We start from the raw sequence: 22,058 nt of genomic DNA on the forward strand, positions 1-22,058 counted from the left end.
TTTCTCAAATTGTCCCTCTTTCTTGCTTACAAATGTTGGCATTATGCCGTATATGGTGTTTTACTTCCCTGTGCTCAAGGAGAGAGCAGGCCTGTCTGGAAATGTGAGTGTACTGAAAGAAATGTGTACTGGAAGTACCTATGATTCAAGTACAAATGTCAATACTTGTAATACTTAGTGTGTTTAAAAGACAGGACAACTTTACTTTAATGATAACTTGCATTGGTGTAAAAAAAATTTGGAAAAAAACGAAGCTATTATTGAGTCTAACAAAATAAATCTGGCATCTTCCACTTACTTTGGGAGTGTTGGAATGTGGAGACCCAGTGAAATATGGAGGTCATCTCCCTTGAAATGCCATCAATTAAGGCTTATTACAGGCTGCATATGTGCAAGTGCTCCTTGCTGCTCATTTGCCTGCGTGCTCCAGAGTTACAGCTTCTTTCTCAGAACTGAAGGATGCTGGGAATTGTAACAGCGGGTCCAGCATAAGGCTGTGGATGCAGATAATGGTGCTGCCATCAGCAGCAAAATCTCAACGTGATCCACAGATGGACCACGCCTCTCACTTTAATGAACTTTAAATAAATGTATACTGAACCAGTTTCACTTAGGTTAAGGCTAGAAGCTTTGAATCCTTTCAGGATTATCATGGGGTTCCACTGGGCCTTCTCATTGTGAGGGAAGAACATACAAGTAATGCGACTCTGATGAGAGGTTGGTCACCATTGCATATTTGAAATAGCTAATGGGTGAGGGAAAGACAGCAACGAGAGATACGCTTCAAATAGAGGAAAATGACACATAAAACCAAACAGGTAAATATAATCACGTTTAAACATGGCAACCATAGGACGAAGTTAAAGGTTGGAACCGTGAGTCTCTAAAGGTAAAAGGAAAACGATAGCGAAGGAATATATTCAAAAATCAAAATATTTCACAAATTATTTAATGAAATATTCATAAATGTTACTCATAATTAATTAATATCAGGGCACTAGAAGCCAGATACAATAGTATATTGAAGTTGCTTTGAATCTACGCATAGACCAAACAGAAAGACCTTGAGAAAGAAGAAGTAAAACAAGGAAGTCCCATTCACACATCCGGTGTAGAAAATGGTAAAAGAAAGGGAAGTCTAGCGAAATTGCATGGTAACAATCTAAGACAGAAATGTGACCAAAGAAACCACACGACATTTTAATGTAAGCATCCGTACGAATTAGGCTGGAACCCCCAAAAACCTTTCTACCTGAACGTAACTTTACGTTCCTTTCCAATTCGTAGATTCCCAGAAGTACGTCCTGCAAAGCTGCGCAAGATGGCGGTGTCATGTCACAGCTCCCACGGCCCGTGTCCACTGTGCGTGATTTGACATCGCATAGATTTACACATAGTGGGAAAGCACGCTGCTGCCTAAAAACCTACTTTGGGCATTTTTCTTCGGCGGGGAAATCCCTTGCCCAACCCACCAGGCAAATCTAAGGGTGGTCCATCCCCCCTCTCGCCAACACCTTGGCTGCAGTAACCTCCTGACCACTGCTAGGGTGCTCAAGGATCAGACCTCAGTTCGTGAATTCCTACAAAGGTACACTTCCCACCCCTTGCCACGGATTTAGCGCCGCAGGTACCTCGCACTCGTGACAGAGACATCAACAGGAGTGTATCCGCTTACGCCTTCCAGGAATGCGTTTGTGAATTTCTAGCAGGAACTAGTGGGGCATTTTCGGCCATAAACTTACGTTTACAGCCAAAAACATCTTTGTGAATAGGGCCCATTATATCCTAAACAGGTAGAGCCTAATTAGGAATGTGCAGTGAGGCAGAATATGATGACTTAGGGCGATACTTCCTTCTAAGACACATATCCTGCTGCGCTCTCGTGCAGCACTTCCGTGTCACCAGATATAAAGTATTACACTATATATGGGGCCTAGGGCAAGTAGTGACAAACGGCTTCGCATGCCTTGCCTTTACAAAAGACAAATTTCATGGCGGTGCCATATTTATATGGTAGAGCGTGTGGGTGTTTGCAAGGCGCTGTGATCCCATTGAATGCACGCCGACGCTTCACCCATGCTGAAATACGAGCCTCTTGTTCATGCAACATGGCCCATGCAATTTTCCCACGGAACTCGGTTTTTATGTCACTGACACCAAAATACAGTGCAACAGACACAGGAGGAAACTACAACAGCATGGTACAATCAGCGTGCAAACACAAACACGCAAAGTCCTCATTTGACATTGTGTTATTTAAGCCAGCGGGCTCAGTGCAAGCAACCAATACAATTCCAATGTATGAAGGAATTATTTTAGTTGATTAATTTAGCACATATTTTCAGAGGCAAACCTTTTCATAATTTTATGGACTTAGTTGCTAAGCATGTACATGTTTAAAAATTAAAACATATGATTTTCTTTCTGTTGCATTTCACAAACGTAGTGTCTTGTTCCCCTTATTTCCAGGTACATATTTGCTTATTCTGCAAATAAACAATAAAATACAAGATGGTGGCAAGAATTTAGCTTAGTCAATAATGTTAGGGGGTGCGAGTCTGAGATCTCCCAAAAAAGCAACATTGCCTACCCAACTGAAATAGTTCGGGTTGAGACCACTGACCAAGTTAGTGTACTGGTTCAGGGGCGGCTCTAGGCTCATGATGGCCCTGTGCAGGGAGCGCAGATAGGGGGCCCCGGAAGAGGAGGTCCGGGCGGGGCGGAGCTCAGGAAGGTGTTTTAATAAAACGTCCAGAAAAGGTGTTAGATGGCCAGTAACATGGTAACGGAAAAACAACGTTTACTTTTTGAGTGCTCATCACTTGGATACTTTGTTTTAGAATCTGGGTCTCTGGAGGGACCCCTTTCAACAAGAAAAACACGTTGCGCGTCCGTAAGAGAGTTCGGCCACAAAGCAGGATCCCTCCAATCACATAAATCATATTCAGAACACGGGTCTGTAACATGGTCTTGCTCTTTGGCTTCCTTTTCAATACCAGCATCATCCGTCTGTAAACTCTGAACCTCCTTCAGAATGCCAGATGTTGATGGACCTATGAATGATGTTTCAGTTTCTCTGTCTAAGGGTCTTTTGTAATAATCCTCATCCTGAGTTGGTAATTGTTGCATGTTTGTATCAATTTCAGAGTCACCTTGTTCATTTTCATTGGTCTGCTCATGAGTATCATTCTGCTCATGGATATCATAATTTTTTTGTTCTTCTTTATGGTCGTCAGCGCCTGTTTTACCTAGTGCATCAGCAGTACTCTGGCCAGAGGATTCTCCATCCTTAGGTTTCCCTTGGGTGATAAAGTTCAGGATTGCTCCTTCCTGTGACACTACGAAAGCCTGCTGAGCCACCTTTCTCTTTCGTTTCGAATAACCAGATTTGTGAACTCGAATTCTCTTCATTTTGCTTGCAATGCAGCGGGCGAGGCTAGCAGTGGGTAGGGAAAAAAAGAAGACAATCAGCAGTGGCGGCTGCTGAAAGATTTTGATGTGTCATTTTTATTTTCTTGCAAAAACAACAGTTGATGGACAGAATGCAGAACAATGTCATACATTCACCCCAGTACAGAGATCTTGGCCTAAATCCATCGTTTTTTTGCTCACCTCACCAACCGAGTTCAGACATGGCCATATGCAAATCAGCCTTGACCCTGTGCCTCATGGGAACAGTCCAGCCCGAACTGCCAAGCCATGTCTTCCCTGGACTACACAATGAAGGACCAGCATACCTTAATGAACGAGTGAATTTCCACCAACCTACCAGGAAAATATGTTCCAGAACCATCTCCCTAGCAGCCACCCAATGCAGCCGCTGATAAAACAGTGGAGGCCGCTACTTCTCCCACCTGGCAGTGAAGACCTGAAAACCCTCCCCCTGCACCTCAGAGCCTCACCAATGCTCCAGCAGTTCAGGAAGGACCACAAGACCTCGCTGTTCAACCAACAAGCAGCATGATCCAGCAGCATGAATCCCACACCGCCTCGAGACCCTTATGTGTGAAGCAGCTGAGCTTTACAAACCCTGACTGATTGATAGTAATTACCCTTCCCACTACATGTATGACACATTATGAGGACTAGCCACATATGGAAGGTTTATTTGAAGAGTGTTATAAAACTATAGGGTAGATCACATGACTTGGCATACAAGGTCTGTTTTCTCAGTACACTGAGAACAGTAGAGCCTTGAGAATAGTTCATGATCTATTTGGGAAGTGTCCTTAGCAGGAAGAGAGTAAGCTACCTTGAAATCATGGCACACAGAGACCTGTCTCAGTACGTCACTAACTGATCCTGAAGACAGCCTACAGGTAACCAAAGACTCGTCCACTTTACCACATTGTCAAAAGACAAAATACAATATATTTAATTAAGGTTTCTTGTATAGTGCCATATTCCAGCAACCAGTTCTGCTCGCTTTCAGAGCACCTATTAAACAAGGATTAATTACAGTGAGTCCTAAGGCTATGAAAAGGCACTAGAGGTTCACTGAAGCAAAATTAATGTGCAAGGAACATCCAGTCAGGAGACAACTTTCAAGCAGACGTACGAATCACTAGCACAGCGTACTAACGACCCCATGGGCCGTGGCATAAGCAAGGAAAATGGCCCCTTTGGCTGCTGCTCAGGAAGTAAAATATAGCAATTATCAGGGTTCAATGGGCCCCTGAGGGTTTTGGGTCTCAGTACCACTGTACTTGCTGAACCAATGGTAACTATGCCCCTAGTATGGACAGAGAAGGCTGCTTCTCCAATTGCAAACTGAGGACTAGTTAAACTAGTTTTCTCTGCTAGTCACATGACAAGCACTGGAATGTAATTAAAGAAATGATCAAGAAGCCAGTCTCCTACCAAGGTCTCTGCAAAAGGGCATTAGATTGAGTTAACATGGGTAGGCACTGCCATCCTATTCCAGGCGTCCATCCATGGGTGCTTGCATTTCATGTCTGCCTCAACACCATATAAACAGACATAACCAAATGCCAAGTACATTCGAACACTCGATGTTTTAAAAGATTTGTGCAGGCAGATCCACTCATTAGATCACAAGTATCAGCTTCATACTCTGTTTTCATGATTGTTGATAAGTAATTGTAATCATTTTAATGAATCCTTAACATTACGTCTAACACCTCGTACCCTGCTCTCCTCTTCCCCCCAATACGACCGTGCCGCCCAAGTTACACCTCCAAAAGTCACCATGCCTCCCCTCAGCCACAAGTAAACACCGCCCCTGCACTCCTGACTCACTCTTCCCTCAACATACAGCGCCGATCTGTACCACTCCCTACGCCTGGCGCACGGTGACCACCTCTCCGACCCGCGCCCTCTCAGAGATGAATCGTGAGAGAGAGGCTCTCTCTCACGATTCATCATGCCCTCCCTTCCCATGACCACCAGAATACCTCAGGCTCGCCACCTCACATGGCTTACCTCCACCCAGACCCAAAGCACACACCATCTACAATAACATCCTCACCCAACCTTCCCCACGCCCCCGGCTCCTCACCACCATGGGCTGGGATACATTCCTACGCCTGATCTGCCCTCCTCCCCAGGGCTCCCCACACCCTCGTCCAATGGCTCACCTTCCCGCGGGTTCAATCTGCAGTGGCACACGCTGACCTCCTCACTCCCCCTCCCCATGCCCTGACCCTCGGGCTGCTCACCTCGCAGCTGGCACCAAAGGTTGCACACTGGCATGCTATCCTCTGCAAGGTGGCCTTTCTTGCCCAGGGTCTCTAGGTGCGCCGGTGCATGGCCTCGGCCGGTCTCGGTGCTGCTCGCTGCACGCCGGGCACGGGTGCTGCCACCCCTCCTGCCGCCAGTGATGCGTGGTGCTTCTGTGACCCCTTCGCTGCAGGATTCGCGGGCACTGCGCATGCGCGCGCATGCGAGCCTCCGGAGGTGCCAGATCTGGACTATTAAAACAAGCTTGATTCTCCTGGAAAAAATGTTCTAAACAAGCACAAGACCTACCAGAAGAGCCCGAAACAAGGCCGACCCCACACAAAGACGAGACTGGGTTAGAAAGGGAAAGAGTATAAGAACAACCATTCAGCGTGCATCACATTGGATTTAGCACGCCTCAGTCGTTCATGTGCCAAATCCCTGCCAGGGGCCGCCACGAATATGTATTGTATCGGATTCCTCGTGGTGGCCCCTGGGGTTTGGTGGCCCTGTGCAGGTGCACAGCTTGCACATGCCTAAGGCCGCCCCTGACTGGTTAAGGAACATTCGTTTTTAGTTATTTGGAAAAGTTTGGTGAGTCAGCACAGGGCTGAAATTAAGCTAGGCTGGATTTGTTGGTGTGCTACAGTCCATATGCTCGACACAGCAATGCAGTTGTGGGAGGCCAAGGAGGGCTGGCCTGGCACCAGCAGAGGCCTAAAATGATAAGACCAGGCTTGGGGAGTGCTGTGAGCGCTGGCCTAATAGGAGCCCATGAAGCTAGCACTGCAGCTCTTCAAAGAAGATGGGGACATGGATGATAATAGTCAAGGTCACCTGCTTAGAGCCCATACCCAGATACACAACTTGGACACCAACAGGCAGGCACATCACTGCCTGCATGCCTACTGCTTCTCAGACAATGGAAGGGAAGTTGCAAGTTCCCCTAACTCACAAAATAGGTACAGCACACCATCAGCTGTGTACAATTACCTCATATAACCAGTACAGCTGGGCATAAACAATGCAAGTTTCCCTCATTCACAGAACAAGAACACAACCGCAGCTAAAGTGTTGGCTTCACTCTCTCACAGAAAGGGTATTCCACACTATAAACAGTTGTAGCATTCTAGCCTCTTCGCCGCTTCCACATACATGCACTGATTGCTCCTGGGAACTGAGAAAGCACACAGGGTGCACAGGGAGTAATGATAGAGCTCATGCTATAAGGGGGCAGGCAGGGCACGCTGACAGGGTCAAAGCCGGCCTAGTAAACTGTAGATCCCTGCCCAAGCACGCCGAGGAGTTATGGCTGGTTTTATCGGGGAACACGTGGGACGTCATGTTTCTGAAGGAAAATTGGCTGAACGAGGATTCCGTCTCTACAGTGGCCCTAGCCGTCCCTCCTGGTTTTAAAATGTGCTGCGCAAACAGGGAAAGTGGCAAAAGAGGTGGCGGGGTAGCTACTATTTTTAAGGAGTCATGGGTTTTAGCGTCATCAAGTCCTCTCAATTTTGAGTGGATGAAGGATCTTAATTTTTGCTTTCAACTGGACCCCTCAACCTCCTTCTCGGGCAGCCTCATTTACAAGCCACCAAATTGTGCCCTTAATTTAAATCATGAGCTTTGCAACTACACTGCCTGGAAATCCGTACTATATTCTAACTTTACTGTACTTGGTGACTTTAACCATCATGTGAATGACCCATCTTGCCCGCATGCAACCCAGTTAGTGCTATCCCTCGCGGAGGCCAATTTAATGCACTATGTTACCTCCCCCACCCACAAGGCAGGACACACTCTTGATCTGGTGTTCCCTAACTTGGAGTCTCTTCGCAATAGAGGCCCCCTTTGTACTGGTCTGGTCTGACCTCTATCTGATCATTTTCTCCTTCAGCATGGAGAAACCCGGCTACAATAGAGGCAGCAAACTCTTTAATAAACAAAATTGGAAAAGCTTGTCAGAAGCATCCTTGGCCCCCATCTTACAAGTCAGTCAACCTACTCTCTCGTCCGATCCTAATGAGGATTCTCTGGCCCTTGATCATTGGATTTCTACAGCTGTTGAATCCAGACGGTCACCCAGGCCCTCGTCACCAGCCGTCTGGACTACGGCAACTCCCTCTACGCCGGAACCACCGCCAAACTCCAGAAGAGACTCCAGCGGATCCAGAACGCCTCAGCACGACTCATCCTGGACATCCCCCGTCGCAGCCACATCTCCGGACACCTGAGAGACCTGCACTGGCTCCCGGTCAACAAGAGAATCACCTTCCGTCTCCTCACCCACGCACACAAAGCCCTACACAACCAAGGCCCAGGATACCTCAACAGCCGCCTCAACTTCTACGCTCCCAAATGCCAGCTTCGATCGACCAGCCACGCCCTCACCGCCGTCCCCCGCATCCGAAGAGCCACCACAGGGGGACGGTCCTTCTCCTACCTCGCCGCCAAGACATGGAACTCCCTCCCCACCCACCTCCGCCTGACCCAGGACCACCTCGCCTTCAGGAAGCAACTCAAGACCTGGCTGTTCGAGCAGTAGCGGACCCCCCTCCCCCAGCGCCTTGAGACCCTCTGGGTGAGTAGCGCGCTATATAAATGCGATGATTGATTGATTGATTAGCCCCAGCTAGAGCCGCTGGGTCAGCGAGGCTCTCCCCTTCCTCTCCTTGGTTCTCGGACTCCCTTAGAGCGGCCAAGAGCAGGTGTAAATGCCTGGAACATGGAGTGCAAACTATTGGGAGGCAGCCACAACTATCTATAAAAACGCAGTGAAAGATCTGCACAAATTAATCAGAGCTGCCAGGAGGGACTACATAGCTAGCTGTATACTCTAAGCTGAAAACTCTACTAAAGAGGTATTTAAGGTGGTCAATTCTTTTTTCAAGCCAAAAGCATTAGAGACTGGTGTACAACCATCTATCTCTGTGCAAAAACATCTCTGACATCTTTGACAACAAAATCAAGAAGGTCTACCAGACTTTCTCTGAGATTCGTGAAACAGTAAAATCAGACCGTAAGGTGGGAGGCACATATGATCCCTCATTCACAAATTTTAGCCCGGTTCAATGCAGGAAGTGGTGGCGGAAATCCAGGGGTGTAAGTCAGGGGCTCCAGATGACCCATGCCACCCGAAACTATGGAAGGCCATGCCACACTCTGTTAGGCATGTGCTGTCGCACATTTGGAATTTATCCCTGACGTCCGGCATTTTTCCTGCCATATGGAAACACGCCACACTCCTCCCCCTGAGAAAAAAAACAAATGGGGATCCTGGGGATCTAAACAACTATAGGCCTATCTCACTGCTATCTGCACCAGGCAAGATGTTGGAAAAACTGGTGCAGCGGCAACTGACTAATTACATTGAGAATAAAGGTAGCTTACACATTACCCAGTCGGGCTTTAGATCGGGTTTCAGTACCGAGACGGCACTCTTGGAGGTGACTGAGTCAGTGAGACTGGCGGTGGATTCAGGGGCATCCGCTATGTTGGGGCTCCTGGATCTATCGGCGGCATTCAACACTGTTGACCATACCTTGCTGTTTCAGAGACTGCAGGAGTTGGGCATAGGGGGTATGGTGCTGACGTGGCTGAACTCCTACTTCAGCAATCCCTCCTAGAAGGTCTCACTACAGCCATTTGTGTCAAAGACAAAACCACTATGGTGTGGAGTCCCTCGGGGGTCAGCGTGGAGCCCTCTCCTGTTTAACCTATACTTGGCTCCGCTGTTCTCTCTGGTAGCCAGTTGAGGGGTAAAAGCAATATCATATGCTGACGACACCCAGTTGATCTTCTCTTTTAAAGAGCAGTCTGAGGACTCCTTCAGGAGTTTCAAAGGTTGTCTAAGAGATATTGCGTTTTGGATGAACAACAACAAACTAAAACTCAACGCAGGAAAGACGGAGGTGATGTTTTTTGAGAAAGAGTCACCTCCAGCACCGGATCTCTGGGGGCCTGAGGAAATGGGCCCGCCCCCGTCCCCTGCAGACAGTATAAAAAATCTTGGGGTGAAGTGGGAGTCTGATTTGTCATTTTTGGCTCAGATACGGCAGGTGATGGCCACCTGCTTCAGTAAACTCAGAAATTTGTGCAAATTTCTACATTTACTGCCAGAAGCGTGCCGTAAAATTACCGTCCATGCCATGGTGACTTCCAGGCTGGACTATGCCAAAAGCCTCTATTCAGGCCTACCAAAGTATCTAATCAGGCGCCTTCAGATGGTCCAGAATGCAGCTGTGAGACTGATTCGGCGGGTCCCTTTCCGACATCATGTTTCTCCGCATTAAAAAGAACTCCACTGGTTACCCGTTGCTAAAAGGATCGAATTTAAGGAGCTGACGTTGGCTTTCCGAGCTACCCATGGCAACTGCCCCAGCTACCTGAAACTAAGACTACGTGGTTATAAGCAGACGAGATCGCTAAGGTCTAGCTCAATAAAACCTGCTCTGCATACCCCATTTTAACAAGGCCCGCCTAGATCAGCAAAATTGTGGACTCCCTGCCAGACGACTTACACAACATAGAGGCAGAGCCTCTTTTCAGGAAAAAAGTGAAGACCTAGCTCTTTAGGGCAGAATAATGGGTCTGTGGCTTTGCTTACTGGTTTTCCATCTGCATACTGTCGATCGCTTAGCGCCGGGACACCTCTGCTTGAGGTAGCTGTCGCGCTTTATAAGTGTCTGTAGTATTATTATTATTATTATTATTATTATTATCCTCCTAGAATAGGTTCAGCACAGCAGCAGAAGTGCAAGCCTCTCCCTCACAGAACAGGTACAGTCCACCATCATTAGTGTAAGCAAGCCTCACAGAACGGTTACAATTGGGCATCAACAGAGCAAACGTCCTTCTCACAAACAGGTACAGCATGATAACACCAGCACAAACTTTCATTACTGGCAGATACGTTTTAACACTACACCAGCAAACACAAGATCCAATATTTAGCAGGTACAGCACAGTCTGCCTCAACAGTGCAAACACACTTACCTATTTGATGTGTATGCTGCAGTATGGTTCTGTGGATTTGGTACGTGTATGGATGGCTGAATAGGTAAGCAGTTAAATGTTAAATGTCTAATTTCTTAAATGGCTGTATTGTTAAGCAGTACGCAGTTAAATGTCTAATGTCTTAAATGGCTGTATTGTTATGTAAGTTGATGGAGGAGTGGGTGGGAGGATGGGGGAGTGAGCTGGTGGGTAGTTGGAGGAATCAGAGGCATGATGGCTCTCATGTGAATTTATATTTGGATGATTGTTGAATTTGTGTGGATGGATAGATGGATGAGTAGATGTCTGTGAATAAAGAATGTATGTTAAAAGATGATGTCTGGGGATTGATGGGTATTTGTGCAAAGGTGAGCGGTGGTCAGATTGTGTGTGTATGGCTGGATAAACTCACTTTGTGAATGAGGTATATGTGTATGTCTATGGTGTATGGGTGGATGGATGTGTGAATAGATCAAGGAGGTCATGCAGATAGATCCATATACTTTGATGTTGCTGCACTTGGAGCTGCTCTCCCAGGCACATGGTGAGCTGTAAAAAAAGACTTGTGACCTTGCAGGACACTTACACCTGCCTTCTGGGCAACAAAGCACTGTGAATCACAGTAAAGGGGCAGCACCTACCCCTAATACCAGTGGGTATCCTGATACTACTAATGACTATGGAGCTGGCTTTGGTGTACTTATGTGTCAGTGTTAGATGATTCTGAAAGAGATAAACATGATATCTTTTATATGACTTTGTAATCCCGAAACTGCGGTCTGTAAGATAGAGATATAGAAGAAAAAAACTCATAATTAAATAATAGAAGTGAGCCCTCTTAGAATGAGTTATAACATGTGGTAGCACTGGAAAAAAGCGGTGACATGCACATTCCAAGATGTGAGCTGTCTCAGAATAAAGTACAACAAGCGACAGCACTAACATAAAGGGGTGACATGCATATTCCAAGAAGTGAGCCTTTTCAGAATGAGTTATAAAATGTGGTAGCACTGGTAATAAAAGAGGCGGCATACACATTCCAAGAAGTGAGCCATTTCAGAATGAGGTAAACATACAGTAGCCATGGTAACATATGGGTTGACATATATAGTCCAAGAAGTGGCTCGCCTCCGAATGACGTACAACGCACAGTAGCATGGGTAACAAAAGGAGTGACATGCACATTCTAAGAAGTGAGCTATCTCAGAATGAGATGACATGCGGCAACACTGGTAAGAAAGGGGATGACAAGCATATTCCAAGAAGTGTGCCATCTCAGAATGAGGTATAACTAGGCGTTCCTGTTTTCAGTTTCTATTTTTGGTAAATTCTGGTGGGGTTTTTTCAGTGTTTTCAATAGCTTAAAAACAGTGGTTATCAGTGGTTACCCATTTACGCACCATTAAAAACAACAGAAACAGTGTTTTTCCGGTGTTTATAAAATGTTTTGCTTTTATTATTGCTTGCTTTCTGCACTGATAGTGCATATGTAAAGACAGTGTGCATAAGAGGTCCAAATATATTTTTACAAATCAAACTTATTGTAGTAAACCATACAATACTTCTTTAGAGAGTTCTTGGTCATGTGTGCTCACTCTTTTCTTCCCATGTAAAAGTTTATCTGTGAAAAGGACCTCTCATCATCGGCACTTGAAATGGGCAATTCCAAAATAGCCAGTACACAATTTGCTAACTCTGGCCACTGACATAGCTGGCCATGCCAATACTGGTGCATCTGAAGATTGAGATCCTCTGGGACAGGTCCTGCAACATATACGTTGAACTGGGTGCATATGCCCTCACTTATTGACGCGGTCAAGAAGGAAGCAGTACTTTTCAAAGTCCGAAGAAAATTCCCCTTTATAGAAGGGATGTAGAGCTTGTGCAGAGTACCTCAGTGAGGCTTGTTCATTGAAAGCCATTCCTTCAATTGCTCCTCAACATTTCTTTGCTTACCAAGTGGCAAGAATTCCAACATGGAACATGTTGTAGTGCCAAAGTCACTAAAAGTGTTGCCCAGCCTACTCTAAAGGAGATGTTTCCCATCTACACCAATGTTGAACACTTGGTAGACAAGGGTGTTTTCAAACTCTAGTTTTTTTATCATGCCCACTACAGCAGACATGTTTTCCTGTAAAAATTCAAGAATGGAGTATAGTGTACTTTTTTCACATCACTATCAATAAGCGAAGAAAGATCCTCACATTTCTTACCTTTGTCATTATCACTAAGCAAGAATTCTGTAAATGGTCACCACATGGATAATATAGCATTCACGGCCTCCAGGACTGAGAATCACCGGCTAAATGACACAGTTAGTATGACTCTTTCTTTGATGTCATACAAAGCAACAAATGAGAAATATTTGCGTTTTAGTTCCTGCCCATAATGAACTAGTGCACCAGAATAGACTACAAAGTCAATAGCATTCTCCATTAAGTCTAAATATTGTAAAGATGCTTTCAGCATACCATCTGGCAAGTGACAAGGATATCTTACAGGTAAGCACTTCAGCTCAGGTATCAATTTTGACTGGTCATCGCAATATGTTTTCATATACGTAGCTGAATTACTGCAAATACAAACAATATCACTCCAATCTTTATTGAACTCGGTAAGAACTTTTTTGCAGCAGCATTCCAAGTGACAATGCGTTCCATTGTTTGCCAAACGTCTGGTGTCATGTTTTCACCACGATCTCAAATGCAGGGTGACAACACTCTTTTCACATGTATCTGTAACTGCACCTTGCATTGAATGTTTAAAGCCTGGGGTGTTATAAAGACTTGCTAGAAAAGGGGGCTGATGTATCAAAGGTATTCACCCATTCTCTGTCTGTGGGTAAATGTGATGGTACATATTGGGAAAGATTCTTATGACAGTGAAAGAATCAAACATAGCCAAAATATCAATATAGGTATAACGTACGGTGGCACTGGTAACAATGGAGGTGCAATACATGTGTATTGCACCTCCATTGTTACCAGTGCCACCGTAAGTTATACCTAAATTGATATATACCAAGAAATAAGCAATCTCAGAATGATGTACAACATGCGGTTTCACTGGTAACAAAGAGGGTGACAGATACATTCCAAGCAGTGAGTCATCTCAGAATGAGGTACAACATGTGGCAGCACTCATAACAGAGGGGGTGTCATATACATTACAAGAAATGTCCTGTCACAGAATGTGTAACAAAATGCAGTAGCCCTGGTAACAAAGGGGGTGACAATGCACATTCCAAGAAGGGAGCCGACTCAGAATGAGGTATAACGTGTTATAGCACTGGTAACAAAAGGGGTGACAATGCACATGCCAAGATTTGAGTAGTCTCAGAATGAGGTACAACAAGCACTAGCACTGAAATTAAGGGGTGACATGTATATTCCATGAAGTGAGCCATCTCGGAATGAGTATAACATGGGGTAGCACTGGTAACAAAAGGGGTGACATACATATTCCAAGAAGTACCAATTTCATCATTTAATTTATTTAGTTGTGCACCATTCACTCTTTCATGTATTCATTAATTAACTCATTCATCCTATCTCCCACGACTGTCTAGTTAAAATGAACCCCAGCACAGCTGCTGAAACTCTACCCCATATATACTCTTAACTCTGGATTGGTGTGCCTATATTTTTTTCCCAGTGCTGTCACAGAATTTGGTGGTTTGCTAACGACATCTTGGGTACATTTGTAAAGCTTCTCTGGGAATGCATTCCGCCCATTGCTTACCATTGGCTTTGTGGTTTGGAACTCACATTTGCTGGTGTTCTGTTTGTTTTAGGCTGTCCAGCTTGAATTAATCACTTCCCTTGTTCAAACCCTATTTATTGTATTATTCTAACAGTACTGGATTTCTGCAAACAGGCCATTAAACCTTGTTCTTATCTTGCCACATTTGCTGTGCATTCAAAGACAGAGGTCAAATGTCAGGCTCTGTCTTTCAGGGAGAATGTTGTTTACTTTTCTTTCTCTGATTTCAAAGTGAGAGGATTTATGTGACAATCATGCTAGCTACTGGGGGAGTGTTTGAGGAAGGCTGTTCGATTTTATTTTTAGGTCGAGTATCAGCGCGCATGCGCTGTCTGCAAGACCTTCTGTATTCAATAAAACAACATTATTCCTGCCTGCTGCTTACTATTCATTGGCCCCTGTGCCGCTCTTCTTTGGTAGCTGCTTACTGGTTCCAACATCCAACATGTCACTTCTGGTGAAGGCTACGAGCACTGGTAAAGTACAGGTTCCCTACCCTGTGGTTCTTTATGTATTGTGAAAGAGAACTTTATTGTGCTCGGCACTGTTTGCGAGTACGTGGTTGCTTCCTCTGAGACTTTGCCTATGCCGCCGGTCACTGCTTGTTTTTCAGATATGTTTGCTTCCCTCTCACCATGTCTTCCTCTGCGAGTGTGCAGTTGATCTTCGTAGAGTGTGCTTTTGTTTTTCCCGTACAAGCGCCTTCTAACTTAAAAACAAGATGTAAACCAAATCAGTTTGTTTATTAAAAACATTCCCCGTGGTAATATGCTTTGTCACAGTCCTCACATTGAACGATTTGCAGGTCTATTGGGGTGCTATTGCTCTGGTCCTGTTCACCGTAATCACAGGACAAAGGATGTCCGTTTTTATTTTGCCGATTTATATAGCGCAAACTCGACCCTGAGCCGAGGCTCGAACCTTGTTCCCCAGCTCCAAAGTCGGCAGCGCTGGCCGTAAGGCCACAACTTCTCCCCAAAAGGAGAAGTTAAAGGAGAAATAACAGACAAGGCATTATACTCAAATATTACAGACAGACCATGGAAATTATAAGCAGGTGGTCAACTTAGAGAGGACGCGCTGGATGTATGAATCATTACAGCTCGTCATTTCCTCGCTATGCACCTGCACCAGGTCCTCACAGGCACCGAAAACCACAGAGACAACTGCTATTCCACTGGCAGCTTCAACAACACTCCTTTCATGGTAGGAAGCAGCTCGCACCTCGCATCGGGGATTTCCAATATTTAACAGAATAGCTTCGCTGCATGTCAGGGTGCGTCAGTTCTCCGGTGAACACAGGGTTATCCTTCCACCAAACAATGCAATACCTTCATCGCCATCATACCGAGGTGCTTATAGAGATGCTACGAGACCCGTCACCGGGCAAGTTCTAAATGCCTAGGCGTTGTTACTAAGCGTATGGTTGTTAGATATGCGGTCTCATCGTCATTGTAATTGGCCATTAAGAACTCCCTTTTTACTCTTGCATGGGTGAACTCAGTTCTGAAGATTCTACAGAGTCTGAAGGTAACTTCCTCCACTAGGCCAAACTTCCACCTGCCGAATAGAATAAGTTTGCCTGGTCGCCCTTTGATGATGTTGTTTCTAAGATAAAAGTTTTTCAAACTTTGATTGTGTCATTGCTCTTAATGGGCAGCTTCAGTTACCTACATTTATAAGAACATCTAGCCTAACCCTATAAGGTACTCAACACAATTTTTTTCTGTTCTCTATTTTTCATGCAAATTTTATAGTAGTTTTTAGAAATGAATTTTTTGCTATTTGAATATTTACTTTTGCCTCTACACCATCTCTTCACCAGTTGATGTTTTCTGTTACACTTGATTTCTTTATATTCCTGCTCCTCAGGAGAGATTTAGTCAAAATCTATTCAAGATAGACAGTATGAGAGCCAAAGATACCTTGAGGAGTCTGCGGAGTGGATTACTGTAGTAGAGAAGGTGCGGATGGTTAGGTAAAAAACATTCATCTCTTTCCCTTCTATTCTCAAGGGTTCCTCATGCATGATAACTTATCATGGACAAACAATGAATATTAAATGTGCTTTTCACGCCCACCCATACATCGGATATTAAACCTTTACTGAATCATTTCAACACAAATGTGTTTAAACTATTCAGGGCTTCAAGTTACTGCTACTGTTCTGTTATGTTATGTTAAAGGAGGTTTATAAAGCGCACATTCACCAGACGGTTTCGTGGCGCTAAGGAAGGATGGCAGCAGTTACAAAATAGGGAGTGGATTTTCAATTGTACGCCTAGGAGAATAACCAGGTCTTAAGTAAATTCCTGAACTTGGTATAAGATTTAGCGGAACGCAAATTAAAAGGAAGAGAGTTCCAAAACTGGGGGGCTAGGATCGTGTATCTAAGACCTCCATGTTTTTTACGTTTAAAAGAGTGGGAGACCAGTACGTTTTTGTTTGAAGTACGTAGGTCGCGAGAGGGGGTGTACCGCTGAATATTGGAGGCAATGAAGACGGGCCCGCGTCCTGAAAGGGCTTTATAGATGATACAGCCCAGCTTAAACAGAGAGCATTGGAGGAGAGGGAGCCAATGAAGGCTTTTCAGCAAGGGACTCACATGCTGATGTTTAGCCTGACCAAGGATAAGCCTGGCAGCCAGATTCTGGACCAATTGCAACCGGTGTAATTGGTAGGCCGGTATACTGGCATACCGAGAGTTTGCGTATTCAACACGCGAGATGACCAAGGCAAGACCACTTGGGTCAGAGCTGCGGTGGAAAGAAATATGCTGATTTTCCGGATTCTGCGGAGATGGAAAAAACACATGGAGACCACCGAGCTGATCTGAGCCATCATGATTAAATCATGCAAACAATGCATAATCAAGCAAACAATGGATATGACACCACCCTGTGATTTTGCAAATTTCAACACATTTGCAATAAGTATGATTTGTGTAATTTAGTGAGATAAGTCTGACCATGGGTTGGTCTAAAATAGTTGCAGTATTTTGGGAGATTGATAACTTAAAGTGAAAATTATGAGTGAAAGATAATGTATAAGATATCGATTAGTGGAAGAATGTGTATGGTAGAGTGTAACATCTAACATGTTGGCTGAGATAGGGAGTATGCTTTGTTTGAGTATTGCCATCCTTAGAGATACATTTTTTGCTTTGTTTCCTTTTCTTACGTTTTGCAAGCATTGGAAACAAAATAATTTGAAAATACACTGCATGTGAATGTCGCACCAACAGTCTTGGATAGATGAGAAATCTGCATATTAAGAAGAGATTTGAATTGGATGTCAATTGTGATCTACAGAGGTATTTTTTCATGTAGGTATGATTTGAATAGTTATAGATTGTACACTAACACATCCACTTTTGAGTATTCTGGTGATGGATATTATATACTCCTTTAGATCATTAGAAGGATTTCACATTATTGTACAAATTGGAAGAAATACATGAACTTCGAGTTAGGTAGGCCGTGCCCATTGTTGTGTCTTCTTCCTTGATGGTAATGAGCAGCATGTGAAATAATGACAAGTATAATGAACTGTATACATTATATAACTGTGATATTTTAGTAATGGATTAGAATATATAAAAATGCAATGCTGCCTTTCCCAGCAATATTTTGAAAATAAGTGGGATCAATGAATTTTTGCTGTCATCAGTTGATTCGAATAATTTTCTTGTCCCATTGGGTGATGTTACTTAATGAACTTGATAAATTCTGGATTAATGACAAATGTACAAATGAACCAAATAGGATGCAAGTATGGAAATGTACATCTGATCGGTCAATTATTTCTTGTAATTGGAGATGATGATTTCTTTTTCATATGAAATTAAATTAGATTCCATATTACCTGTATTTTAATATGAATGTTGTAATAAAGCCCTGATTTAAATCTTGTGTAATATTTTTCAGTTTACAGCTCTTGACCAATGGCACCTAATCAGATGTGGTTCTTAGTTACAATCAAGTACTAATCACCAAGAGTTCTGGACCATAAATAAAACACTATTTGCTATAATACAAAGTAGCAACATAACATGGTGTGACCAACCTAAAATCTTATAATCAATTCCATATGATTCACTACCCCACTCAAAAAATTATTTATAACTTCTTCAAAGTATATGACTGAACTTATCATGTGCAGGTTTATACTGGCAACAACAATTGGAAACAGACAAACCCAAAGCCGCAGTTTTGAGCAACATCCTATGGATATGAAAATGTATTCTTTGCTGTGTCTACTTAAGATTAAGATCGGGTTTTCCTGTGATGTACCCTTTCCACATGCCCTCCCTTACCAATATACCATTTTTGAGAAACTATATATTCTACCCATCAAATTCTGTATTGATTAAAAACATGCTTAGCAGTGTTATAATCATGAATTATCTCGTACAACTCCAATGCAGATAATAAACTGGAATAATTCATTTTGCAAATTCCACTAAAAGCATAAAAGTCAGTCTTGTGACCAGTTGATATAGTTGTCTACATTTGCATTTCTACTCCTTATGTGGCTTACACATAAAAGTTTAAAAAGCAAAATCTGCCATTTTATTACTCCTCCAAGCCTATTTCAGCTTCGGAATATCAGCCATTACCCATACCTTTCAAGAAAGCATTCTATTCATAATGTTAACGATTTGGATTTCCAAATAGATGCCTCAAGATACATCACATGCATTGTAACGCTTGCGAAGTAATGGTATGCGGTGTAATAGCCGCGTACTAATGGCTGTTCACCGCCTCATAATGTAATAAAACGGCTCAACCAAACAGTCGCTTCATGTTTTACAGTACGATTAACAGTAATTGTAAGGGTTCTTTTTATATTATTGCCATGCGAAGTAGTCACTAAGCATTTGGTATAGAGTCCATCTTTTCTATTCAATATAAAACCATCTTGATTTCCTCTAGATGAATTCCACTTGCCAATAATAGGATGGCCTCAGCTTAGCCTCTTTTAATATTTGGAAGCTAGCATCCACCTTCCGAATAAGGAAGTAAAGGAAGATGCTAATTATGTTGACATTTTTTTATTGCCTGTAGAAATGTTCAAAATGTTTAAAAAATAGTTAATTTCTTGAAACAGAAAGACGCAATGGCAAAACATTAAAACATATAAAACTTTGGAAACAAACTCACATTCAGCACATTAATATGAACACTTCTCTTAAAACCTTGTTCTAAGTGAGCTTTCATTATCTTTATGATCATATATATTTACTATCTCAGAAACATCAATATTTTAAACCCCAGGAATTTAATACCACCCTTCACCCACTTTATTTGTCTACTAAAAAGTTACGTCCATGTCAAGACTTTGTAAGGGAAGGTACTTCATTTTTTACCAACTAACTGTATGACCTAAATTATAACTTTGCTCCTGCAACAAGATTACAGCTCAAGGCCATGTATACTCAGGTTGCTTTAAGAGCAACAAGATGTTGTCTGAATGCAATATTAATTTAATTTCCCCATTATCTTAAACTATACCAGAAATATGTAGAATTTGTTTATAGACATGATAATGGTCCTGCAGTAGCGTTGAACTATGAGAGAGAGGGCAAACATCATTGATCTAGCTGTACCACATAATTCTTTCAAAATCGCCCAAAATGTTTTGGCAAAAAACAAATATAAGGGATGGGTTTGCGTTTTAGGGCTCGGGGTCAGGTTGTTTACTGGGCAGGGGCAAGGGTTTTAATGCACAGGGCGGGGGGTCGGTAGTTTTTTTTTTCGGGATGGGTTCGTTTTTAGTGCTCAGGTGGGGGTCCGGTTGTTTATAGGCCAAGCACCAGTATTTAAGGCTCACGGTAGAGGGGGTTGGGGCAGTTTTAGGTTTTAGGGATGGGGTGGTTTTTACCATATATCCCTTCACCAATCATGCCTTTACCATAAAATTGCGTGGTAAAGGCATGCATGGTAAAGGCATGCATGGTAAAGGAATACGTTGTTCTGATGCTTTCAATGTTAGGGCTGCGTTGTAGAGGCACATGTGGTTTAGCCATGCATGCCTCTGTAGAACACTCATTACATGTGAAATCAGTGTTTACCAAAATTCCACATAATATTCCTTTTTCTGGTGCATTTCCCCTGAAGCTGATTGACAGCTTTGTTTTTTTAAACTTCTCAGGGGAATATTGCAGAAACAAGCTTTTACAGCAAAACCCTTTATGCTGATCCCTGTACAAACTCCTGCATAGTGATTGGAAGTTTGCTCACAACACACAAGGCTCAGTTCAATCAGACTTATATTTACCTTCTGTAGCCAGGCCTTGGTGCCCTGGGCTGGCCTTGGTCTTGCTTTATATGCCTCAGTCAGATGCAGGCTCAGCAAACTCCACTGTGGTGCCATATGGCAGATGGCTTCTGCCACCTCCTTCCTGTTTTCGGCTCAAGGATGCAGCAGCATCCTTCGGGAGAAATTATGTTTTGCCTTTGCACGTCTCATTCACTTGGCATTCTTTGGATATTCTCCTACTGCATGCCGACATCTCTGAATGCTATATAAAGGAGGGGCTGAGTTAAAAAAATAACTAGCCTGGACATTGATTAACCATAATTTTTTGTTCCAATTTCTGCCTCAATCAATCGCTGATACATTTATGCATATGTTTGTATTGATTTTTTTTTTTAGTAATTACCACAATTCTATTCCCAATTTAAGATGGTTGAAACCTTCCAGATACATCACATCCTCTTCGGCACTTGTTGGACCTATGTCCTAGGGGTAGCTTGGCTCAGGTCAACAGGCTAACATCTCCACTTGGCCTTTCATGCTTGCATCCTACTCAGCTCACAATCTTGCGCAGCACCACCCAAAAGAAAGGACACTACACTGTTCTTTTAAAAAAAAGGTAGAAAAGTTTATCTTCCCTTATCAAATGAATCAATTTAGTTTTTATCCTCTACATTCCAGTTTCACAACATTGCATTATGTTCTAAATGGTAATACTAGTCAACATCAGATTGGCGAATAATTCATCATCACAGGATAATGTAACCCAGCGCCTTAAATTCCAGCCCCAATTACAGTACCATGCATAACATGTACATTCCACTGGCAATCAAATGGTTATATATTCTGTACAAACTTCTTCAAGGCAGATGAGTACATTACAGCTAATTCAAGATCCTACAAGGTCTTTGGGATCAGATTGTTACTCTAGCAAGTTTCCTCCAGGGTATACACGATAAGGGCACCCCCAGCGCTCTTCTCAAATCCCACGATGCGCTCGGAAACAGTTGGATGCACTAAGCTCTATACTTTGATGTACCAGGGATAGTCTTATGTAGGCTGACAGTTCTAGTCCTCTTGTTGAAAGTTTACCCCCAGGAGGCCCAGCTTACTCTATGCCTGGCTTCCTCCTCACGGGGTGCTCCACGGAGACAGGGGCCGAGTTCCTGGCTAATTTCTACCAAAACTTGACATTCAAGGGGGGTTTCTCCTCGGGGAGGGGCGAAACCAGGGACCTTTTTCTTCCGCCCGCCTCCCCAGGATCTTTGCGACTTGCAGGCTTCCAAGTGGGTTGAGGCCCCGCTCCACAGCGTTCCCCCCCCAGTCCGTCGGCCTCACCTCAGTAACGGTCTCTGGAGGAGTTC

This window comes from Triturus cristatus, chromosome 3_1, assembly GCF_964204655.1.
Source record: "Triturus cristatus chromosome 3_1, aTriCri1.1, whole genome shotgun sequence".
In the NCBI taxonomy this organism is placed as follows: Eukaryota; Metazoa; Chordata; class Amphibia; order Caudata; family Salamandridae; genus Triturus; species Triturus cristatus.